This window comes from Sprattus sprattus (assembly GCF_963457725.1).
Source record: "Sprattus sprattus genome assembly, chromosome: 4".
NCBI classification, from domain to species: Eukaryota; Metazoa; Chordata; class Actinopteri; order Clupeiformes; family Clupeidae; genus Sprattus; species Sprattus sprattus.
This window is the reverse complement of record NC_137923.1, coordinates 45,484,365-45,494,873: the sequence shown is the minus strand read 5'-3', so window position 1 is coordinate 45,494,873 and position 10,509 is coordinate 45,484,365. Positions and strand designations below refer to the sequence as shown.

The following is a 10,509-nucleotide window of genomic DNA, read 5'->3' as shown; positions in this document are numbered from 1 at the left end:
GGCATATCTTTGTGGATATTAAACAAGAAATGATCCAGGAGAAAAAACTGGCACAAGCAGTACAAGGAAAGCAGCCTGCACAGGACAGCTATGAAACACAAAATCCTCCTCTCCAACAATATCAACCATTCAATTGATTATACTTCCTACCCTTTGGAGGTCCTCTGAAGTATCCAAATCACCTGTGCCAGTTCCACATGAATACAATCAAGGACCTTGCTAATTGCTTCTTTTGCACAAGTGCAGCTTTTGTTGTCAGCCTTGGAGAGTACCAGATGTCAAAACACATTTCTGAATTTTCTTTTTAAGCTTTTGCAAGTGCTTAACCAGATCTTCACATCAGCATCTTCTACAGTTGCTTGAGAGTTGTCGTGTAAAGGTCGTATATCCTTCTCAACGTACTCGTTCATGTCAGACCATGGGCTGTATATGGCCTCCAGAAGTTTCTGTACCTTATCGATCACTGCTATGACAAAAATAGAGACAGCACGCTGAACTTCTAGGAGAGAAATTTGTGGGTCAGCCTTGGATATGAAGGCACCATCCACTTTATGTGAACCTAGACAGTCTGTTAAGCTTTTGACAGAATGCCGTAAAACACCACTCACATGCTTTGTGACTTGAATTTAAAACTCACCCTCTAAAAGTTCTAAGTTTTCTTGGTGAAGGGACTGTTTCATCAGTGTCGTCCTCATCACCAAGGCTATGAATAGGTGTCTCAGGGTGGCAAAATAGCTTTCAATAGGCTTCAATCTGTAGAATTATATTTTGTCTTGGGTTGGGACAGCTTTTGTTTTAATATACCGGCAAAATCCTGTTCATAAACTGTAGTAGTATTTACCATTCACTAACTGTCAACTTTTAATCGATTGTGATGGATTAAAATAGTGGTAACAAAATCCTGATTAATTAAAAAGTAATAAATAATCGAATACAAATAAATTAATATAAAAAAATAAAAATTAAAAATTTAGTAATTAAAAAATAAAATATAAAAAATTAAAATTAAAGAAAATGATAACCTGATAGAATCTTATAATTGTGGGGCAAGTTGTCATTAAATTAAACTATATGATAGTTAATGATATCTGATGACTGGTGTCGTGTGTTGAGAACCCAGACATGTATTGATAACAATGATTATTAAGTTGTCATTATACTAAACTGTATGATGTCTAATGATATTTGATGTGTATTAGTATAAGTTTATATTAGGCACCAAGGTGTTATTGTAGGCAGGTCCCTAAGCATAGCTAAGTTTTGGGCAGTGTGCTTGTTAAAACACGTGGTTAAACGGTTACGTATTATGCAGCCAGGTGCTATGTTCACACAGCCAGGTAACTCTAAGCATAGAACATTGATGTAAACGTCTGCATATTTTAAAACTTACAAGTGTCAACTGCCTGACTGACTCCACAGAGGACTGCCTGACTATATAAAAGGGTTAACAGGATGGTTAATGTAAACTTCTAACATGTGTTTAAAACATGGGTCCTGAAACTATTACAGATAAGTGTACTTTGGATTAAACCCCAAATTACACTTCTGACCCCATATGTAGCTGTACATGGATCTATATACCTATGCGAAATGGGTCCTCGAGGTGCCTTTAGCTGATAAGACACACTAAGTCGACATGTGTACACATAATGATTAACTTGGCGTAGTAACTTTTCAATATTAATGCTATGTGTTTAACGTAATACTATAGGCTACGTCATTTTACACTTTTTGAGTTATGGTTTATAGGCAGCTGATTTTGGAATCATCCTCAGATTAATTTTGATATCATATAGTTATGTGAAGGACCTATAAAAACCTGTGTCTTGCCAACTAGTCTTCCAGGATAGACCCTTTTATAATTCTGTATACCTTAAATTAGTAGTAGTAGTAGTTTAACTATGAGGTGGTGCTTTTGATATGTCTTATAGGTAGCTCATTTTGGCCTCACCCTCAGACTAATTTTGATATCATATAGTAATTTTGGTAACTCTTTTACTGGTGTTTCAGCATATAGGCTACATCTCTCCCCATTGAAAAGTTACTACGCCAAGTTAATCATTATGTGTACACATGTCGACTTAGTGTGTCTTATCAGCTAAAGGCACCTCGAGGACCCATTTCGCATAGGTATATAGATCCATGTACAGCTACATATGGGGTCAGAAGTGTAATTTGGGGTTTAATCCAAAGTACACTTATCTGTAATAGTTTCAGGACCCATGTTTTAAACACATGTTAGAAGTTTACATTAACCATCCTGTTAACCCTTTTATATAGTCAGGCAGTCCTCTGTGGAGTCAGTCAGGCAGTTGACACTTGTAAGTTTTAAAATATGCAGACGTTTACATCAATGTTCTATGCTTAGAGTTACCTGGCTGTGTGAACATAGCACCTGGCTGCATAATACGTAACCGTTTAACCACGTGTTTTAACAAGCACACTGCCCAAAACTTAGCTATGCTTAGGGACCTGCCTACAATAACACCTTGGTGCCTAATATAAACTTATACTAATACACATCAAATATCATTAGACATCATACAGTTTAGTATAATGACAACTTAATAATCATTGTTATCAATACATGTCTGGGTTCTCAACACACGACACCAGTCATCAGATATCATTAACTATCATATAGTTTAATTTAATGACAACTTGCCCCACAATTATAAGATTCTATCAGGTTATCATTTTCTTTAATTTTAATTTTTTATATTTTATTTTTTAATTACTAAATTTTTAATTTTTTATATTAATTTATTTTTATTCGATTATTTATTACTTTTTAATTAATCAGGATTTCGTTACCACTATTTTAATCCATCACAATCGATTAAAAGTTGACAGTTAGTGAATGGTAAATACTACTAACTGTTTTGTGGGCTTCTGGAGATCAAGTCCATGGCTGAATGTTGGGGTCTACCAGTTGGGGATGCTCACACTCACTGAGGATATTTTGCTTTGCTATGGGTTCCACCAGCAAATGTTTGTCTTGGCTTATTCCCTTGAAAGGCATGTGAGAAAATGAAAATATATGCTTTTGAAGCAGTACCAATCAAATTCCCCTTATGTGGCTCCTCACACTCCATCTCGGTAGAATATAGAGACTGTTGTTTACGCAGCAGAATCAATATTTGTAATACTGTCAAATTATGCCTCAGTGTCAGTAGTGTTTGTTTCCACAGGAAGGAAAAGGAAAGAGCCCACCTGCACCCTGTCTAGGAGATAATGCCAATACATGGCCTCTTACAGTTTTAAGTACAGCTTCACTCACAGCTGAGCATTTGTTTGAAACACCTCCATGACAGTTTTTGAGGCCATGCATCAGAAGTAGACTTCCTCAATGTTAAACTGGTCCTTCTGACACTGTCGAAATAGTCCTTGTTGGAGTCCGTGGTGTTGCTTTCTATGGTTCTTAAAGAAATGGAACAAATCAGCCAGTTGGAAAATAAAATATTCCACAATGGTGTCACCAGGTGCATTTGAAGATAACACGACTCTTCAGACTCCTTAGACAAGAAAGGAGTAAGGCCCCCTTTCAGTTCACCTTTTGTGCGGGCATCAACATGAGGCTGAGTCAGAAAACTCTCCTAAGGTCACACTGTGTGTGTCGCTACTGTGTACTTTTCTGAGCACTAGCCTGGGGCTCGCTCAGGGGCGGCCCTAGCACATTTGGCGCTCTAGGCGAGCTTCACTCCTGGCGCCTGAATAGGCTACGTTACTTTGCGCATAGGCCTATGTGATATTGTTGGAAGAAGTTTGATTTGTAATTAGTTGCAACAGACGAGGACCTGTCGAGCGACTGTTCCCATAAATCCATACATGTTCGTCATTCACAATAATGTTTGATAACCCCCTGAAGAAGTTGTATTAATGCTTTCCCACGTGTTGTCTATCTGCTCATTATACACTGTTTCTCCAAAATCAGTTTGATCTCTGAAATACTGTGTTCATTAGTGTGTTCATGATAACATATTGTAGCAACCCTTAATGTGTATTGTACATCATAAGTGGACTTCCCTGCACCTTGCGAGGTTGTAATGTCATTACTTTAAACTGTCTTCCCAATGGTAAAGAGATATATCGATAAGTTATGCGATCCGGACCGTCTAGTCATGCGCGCGGATGGGGTTAAGCCTCTTCAGAAGAAACATACACATTCGCACCAAATGTTTCGCTATGCTAGCATGATCTAACAACACCAAGGAAGAACATAGCCCTCCGTTTTCGAGTTTTGGCTCATTTTACCTTAATGTTAGATGATTTTTTTTTATGACACACTATTGGTTGGAGATATAGAAGGAGCGCCAATTTATGCGTCCGGGAAAATGGTGTTTTTTTTTTCTTTTCGGGCGCATTATTTGGCACTCCCCCTCTAGATGGCGCTCTAGGCGGCCGCCTAACCCGCCTGTAAGAAAGGCCGCCCCTGGGCTCGCTCCTAGTACTTGTTGGTTGTACTGCTGACTTCAGTGGCTTGTTTGCTTACCACCGTGTCACAGACTGCTGTGCGTGATGTTTTTGTTTTTGTGCATTCAGGTCAGTTCAGGACTTGACTGGTTGGTTGAACTGCTTAAGGCAGCGAGTAATGAGCAGAAAGGGCATCCATTGCCTGCAGTGCCTCTGCTTGTGTTCCTCAATGTCAGGGGTAGACGGGAAAACCACTGGGGAAAATTCCAGCTGGAACGACTGAAACTTGAGACAAGAAAACTCTAGACAAGGGAACTCTAGACCAAAGTCTCAGTTACGAGAATGAAAAACAGCCTGGTAAAAATACATGAGTAATTAGTCACCTGATCAGAAACGGTGACCATGTGATTATCGAAAATGATAATCAGACATAGGCAGGGAAAAACATTGCAGGTGAGAGTCTTTGGCCAAACAATGTCCCAACTCATGACAGCTAGTCCTTTGGTGCTGGTACAACATCCCCATTTCCAGCTCACGGGTGACTTATCACAGGACTTTAAGGATGACCTGCTGCTACCTGATTTAAGGATGATCTTGGTGATGACCTTTTTGGATTGGTACCAATTATATTTATGCAAACCAGAATGCAGTGAGTAGTTCTATGGAATCTCTTGTGGCTGGTACACTTTGCCAGTACAATCACACAACTGGCACTGACATTGTGTAGAGCTGTTGCACAAGATTTTTCCCAAGTAGAGGTTGGGATTATGATGAAAATCGCATTGCGAAAATTGTATTATCTCTCACCCACTCAAACAAGCAGGCACAATTGAAATATGTAATGTTGTAAATCTTATCTCAACAAGTAAGATAAATTGGACTTACAGGGTGGGCTCATAGCATCAGCAAATGATTCATATTCCCTTCAGAACAAACCATTTGAACTTTTGAATGATTATGAACTGAATTTATTGATTATTAACAGTGTTAGTGTAGCCTGGAAAGCAACAGGTAGAGCAAGATTACAGGGTTGATACCCAGGGAGCACACTACCCGATTAAAAAATATAATGTAATACAAAAAATATATATGTAATATAAAATGTGTATCTGTACTGTGTTGTAAGTCATTTAGGAAAAAAAGCATCTGTTAAATAAATGAATAGATATCATTAATAGTTTATTGATACCTAAAATGGTAAATGCCAAAGGGAAATGTCCTTCATCTGGAACCTGGAGGTGCTGATGGACGCTAACACCCTAACCTTAGTATTTCTGATTCCAGCAAGTAACAGCTTTCATATTCTACAGGTAGGTCTGAGACAGAGGCCTCAGTGAGTTGCTTGCTCTGGACAGTAGAGGGCAGCATTGCAGTGTTGCTCATCGATGGAGTAGACATGGCCAGCCGGGGCCTGATCATTTTTAGGTCATCCCTCCGTGCGGTCTGATCGTTCAGTATTATGTGTGAGTCACACTGGCACGCATGCAATACTTTTTTCCTCAGGAGGAAATAAGCCCTCCTGTCTGGCACTGCTTTAGTAGCTTGTTTTTTCAAATCAGGCTGCCAAACATCAGGCATTCAGACACAGTTATACTTCAATATTGTTACCACTATAACTTTGAATTATGCACATGTAAAATCTCATGAGCTGGGCGTTTTAGTTTTTTTTTTTTTGAGAAAATGATACAGCCATGAAACAATCATATAAACCACTTGGTACTAGGCTACACTACTATGAAAGACACTGTTAATGCTCCACAAAAAAGAAACGTGTGGGGACTGGCGACAACAAAATTAATTTCCATGCCTTATTTGGCACTTCTACTTTATTTTGAGTACTATTGTGCTGCACCAGATAGCAGTTCTAACTTATTAACATTAGATGGAGTAACAACACAGCAAACACCAGCCTGTTGTTCGGAATTTGAATAGTGAAAGATGCTGTGACTGGAGGGTTCCTGCAAAGCCTTAAACCACTAGTGGTGAACCGCGTGTATTGCAGTCATTGTGACATAAATTAGTTAATTTTTAAACAATTAATAACCATCTATGGTATTCAAACCTGTATAAATGGCGACATGATACTTTTTTGTTTCACCAAATTTGTCAGTGTGGCTCAAAGAGATGCTTAACAATGTTTGTACAATGGCAGCCTGTAGCACTTTTGGACATGATAATGTTGAACATTTGGACAGGTTGTCCATATGACTCTGTTAACCCCCCATTATGTGTCTGTGTCAAATGTATCAAGTTCAAATTCATCATTCACATGTCTTTTGACCAGTTTTATTTTTGGGAACATATGACCCCATTGCTCCCTGGTTGCTGTGTCATACACAATTGATGATAGTCAGAAAGATGTGTTGTGGAACTGTAGCTATTTTAAACTGCAAGCACGTCATACATGATACCGTCATTCACTTATGACACAGTTAGAGAAAATGTGCTTAATCAAGTTCAATGCCACCCATTTGAAACCTCTATGACACCATCTTAGTTCTAACAGTAACAGACTGACCTTTGTGTTTGAGTGTGTGTCTGTAATTTACGTATGTGAGTGTGCACATGTATATGTGGCGTCTGTAGGCTTGATATGAATATGTGTGTGGGCGTGTGAGTGTGTTTGTGTGTGTCAGAGAGAGAGAGAGAGAGAAACTGTCAAGGAGAAAACAGCTGTTTTTTAGTCATTTTCTTATTTCAGCTCTACACTGTGTGTTTATCACATCAAATCGATACTACACAAAATCGACTCTACAGTCGATAGTACATCAGTCATGCATTGGAATGATTCGGTAGTGCCCATTGGATGTTATGTTGTTTTTTACTATAACTGAGCAGTTTCCATTTGGTAAAAGAGTTATTTTGCTTTGTGCAAACTGGAATGCATTGAGTAGTTCTATGGAATCTCTTGTGGCTGGTACACATTGCCAGTACAGTAACACAACTGACACTGACATCGTGGATACAGAGCTGTTGCTGAAGATGTTTCCCAAGTGGAGGTTGGGATTGTGAAGAAAAACACATTTCGAAAATGTAATAATCTCTCACTGTTTGTGGTTAACAAGCAGACACTTTAAAATGTGCGATGCAGTAAATCTTATATTTAATTAGTAAGAATGTGACTTTGCACATTTTTATATTTCATCTTCATGTGACCAAATTTGGCTATTTTGACTTCCTTCCTGTGGGTCTCATATACAGTACTTTTACATAGAGACTTCAGGCCATCGTGCCTGGAGCAGTTTTTGTAAGATCTCCAAAAGTACAAACAAGGGTTATTTCAATATATATACGTACATATATATATTCTTCTATATAGAAGACAGAGTCACTTACTGGCAACAGAGATTTGTCAAAGCAGAATGCTACAAAGATGATGACCAAAAGGATTCCAAATGAGGATTATGTTTAACAGATGTAGGACATAGAGAAAACCTTTCAAAAAAGATGAAGGACCGTTTCTAACCCAACCACCTTATGGTAGAAAATGGCAGATGCAGACTTCATCCACCAAAGTCATTTGTAGATCTTCCAGTCTGTTTTGTGTTTTGGCAAACATCAAATTCTATAATTAGGAAGAAGTTCAACAGGAATTGATGTAAGTGGCCTATACATACAGTATACTGTATATGACAGCATTAGTGAAATGTATAATCATGTACTGTTCTTTAAGGAGCATGTATGTACAGGCAGATCCGTGCCCATGACGTTGAGTTTACTTTTTGCATTTGTGTTCTGGAAATGTTCCAGTAAAGATGAACCTCTCAGGACAAAAAACAGACGAGTACACAGGAATTTTCATTTCTTGACAGCCCAGTTGTTTACGCATCTCTTTGACAGTTGCAATTCCATTGCCATGGTGCCTCATGCTTGCTTTGGTTCTGTACCAAGATCACCATCATACCACCTTTGCTTTATCTGTGGTTCTGAATATATTTGAGATTTCAAAGAAGTAGCTATTCTGTGACTCTTTCCTGCAATGTGAGAATCTGAGCTACACCCGAGCCTTATTTTCTTGACTTCTCCAGTGGACTCAGAGACAGGAGGTGAGGTGTGGGTTTACAGAGACAGACGTGGTATCAATGCGCATCAGCAAATCTGTGGGTACACAAGAACGCAAAAAACACACACACTCACACACACACAAATGGGGCCTTTGTTTGTGCACATCTAGATTAACCCTGGGTACAAATACACTCTCTTAGACACACAAACACACACACTAACACACACACACACACACACACACAAACAAAACCACATTCTCTCTGTCCGTCTGTTCTCCTCAAGCTCTATCTTTCTGTTACTCAGACTAGGAGCACTACATATTGCTCTCTGTGAGGCCACAGCCTAACAGCCTACCACTGACGCTAGCCTTTCACACACTTCCATCATGGGTGCGTGTTGTGGCCACTGATGTCTGTCTGACAGACATGTCACAGCCGCACGGCTCCCCTCAGGCCTGTTTGAAATGGTCTGAGGTGTACTCCAGCCCCCCCCCTCAACACACACACACACACACACACACACACACACACACACTCACACACAGACACACACACATACACACACAATTTCCTCAGTCCCTGAAGAAGCAAAAAAAACACATTCTGTTTATGACTGAAAAGTCTCAGAAAACATACAAGCCCTTTACTGTAACTGCTCGCTCTCTCTCTCTGACGCAAACAGAAACCAGGAACTGGTGACATCCCTCTCTGAGACTAGGGCTACTTTGAAAATATAAGAGTACCTCTGTTTTGGATTGGAGTGGAAGTACAGCGTTCAAAGTGCATTCTGAAAAAAAATGTCAAGTGAATTTTCCAAAGCCAATGCAATGTGTATGCAATCCATGTATAAATGGATTTCAACGTACTCAGGTTTGATACAAAATACGAGAAGATTTTAAAACAAAATATTTTTGGGATTATTCAGTTGAATGATTCACATACATACCTACATACATATACACCATTAGTTGTTCATGCCGAGGTCATTATTTGGTTAAAATAAGTTTAATAGTATTTTTTACATTGCTAAACGCCTTCTACTGTTTTTCTTTTTACCAAGCCATTGTGATTCTATATACAGTAGTCAAGAATGCAAGTTTTGTCCACTTATATTTGTACATAAGCAATACTCTTGAAGAAACCTTCTAAATGTTAGTAAGATTTTATTGGTAATCAGTGTGCTACATTTTCAGAGTTTTGGGAATTTTGACCCATTTCTGTTTCTGAACCATCATCTCTCTCTGAACCGATGCATCCTTCTGGGAAGCACTGCTAAATTTCCCATCACCAAACTAAAGATGTTATATATGAAAAGTAGAAGTATTGCGCTTGGCGTGAATTCCACCCAGTTCCAACCCTCTGGTCTCAGTTCCCCTCTTTCTAGGAATGTTATTTCAAAGACAAGAGAGGATTTTAAAGACCGAGGTTGTGCAAGGTTTGTTAGCGATAACAAACACATTCCAGTCAGAAAAGAGGGTGAATCAGTGATTGTCTTGGTGTTGTGTGTTTGAACAGACATTAGCACAGAGACAAGAAGTCCACCTACAGCGTTACTTTCCTTACAAAAGTTTTAATGAAAATAGCTTCTGACATATAAAGTATCAACATATGACAAACAGAGTCAAAAATAAGCTACATTTACATTGATGTACAAAAATATCCTACAAAAAAAGGACAACACATTTGTAATTATTTAAGTACAGTTTTGGAACAGTGGCGCCATCAAACCCGTAACATTACATATCAAGAACATGATGGTTCTTTCCCCCTGATATTCTGAATCTGTTATATGAGGTACTGGTTTTGTTTATTTTCATTTTAATGTCTGTCTTTCTTTTATTTTCAACATTTGGTTAATATAATTCCTGAGGTTCCTAAAGTAACAAAATCGGATTTAACTTCCCCAACATATAAAAGTCCCTAGTCTGAGTGTTTACATCATATATGAGCAAAAATAAAATAAAAAATGTAAAGCTTTCAAACAGAGTTATACATACAGAGTTAAACAAAACAAACAAACAATAAACCAAAAATATCCATTATGGAGAGTGCAGTGTCACGAGCTGCTGCTACTGTTAAATCTATTGCA

General features: G+C 38.5%; 1 protein-coding gene across 1 annotated transcript in view; it reads left to right on the top strand.

The window, feature by feature from the left end:
- The window catches only part of LOC308364295 (prolyl endopeptidase), a 202,513-nt gene that overhangs the window by 139,607 nt on the left and 52,397 nt on the right, over positions 1-10,509 (top strand). The window lies entirely within an intron of this gene.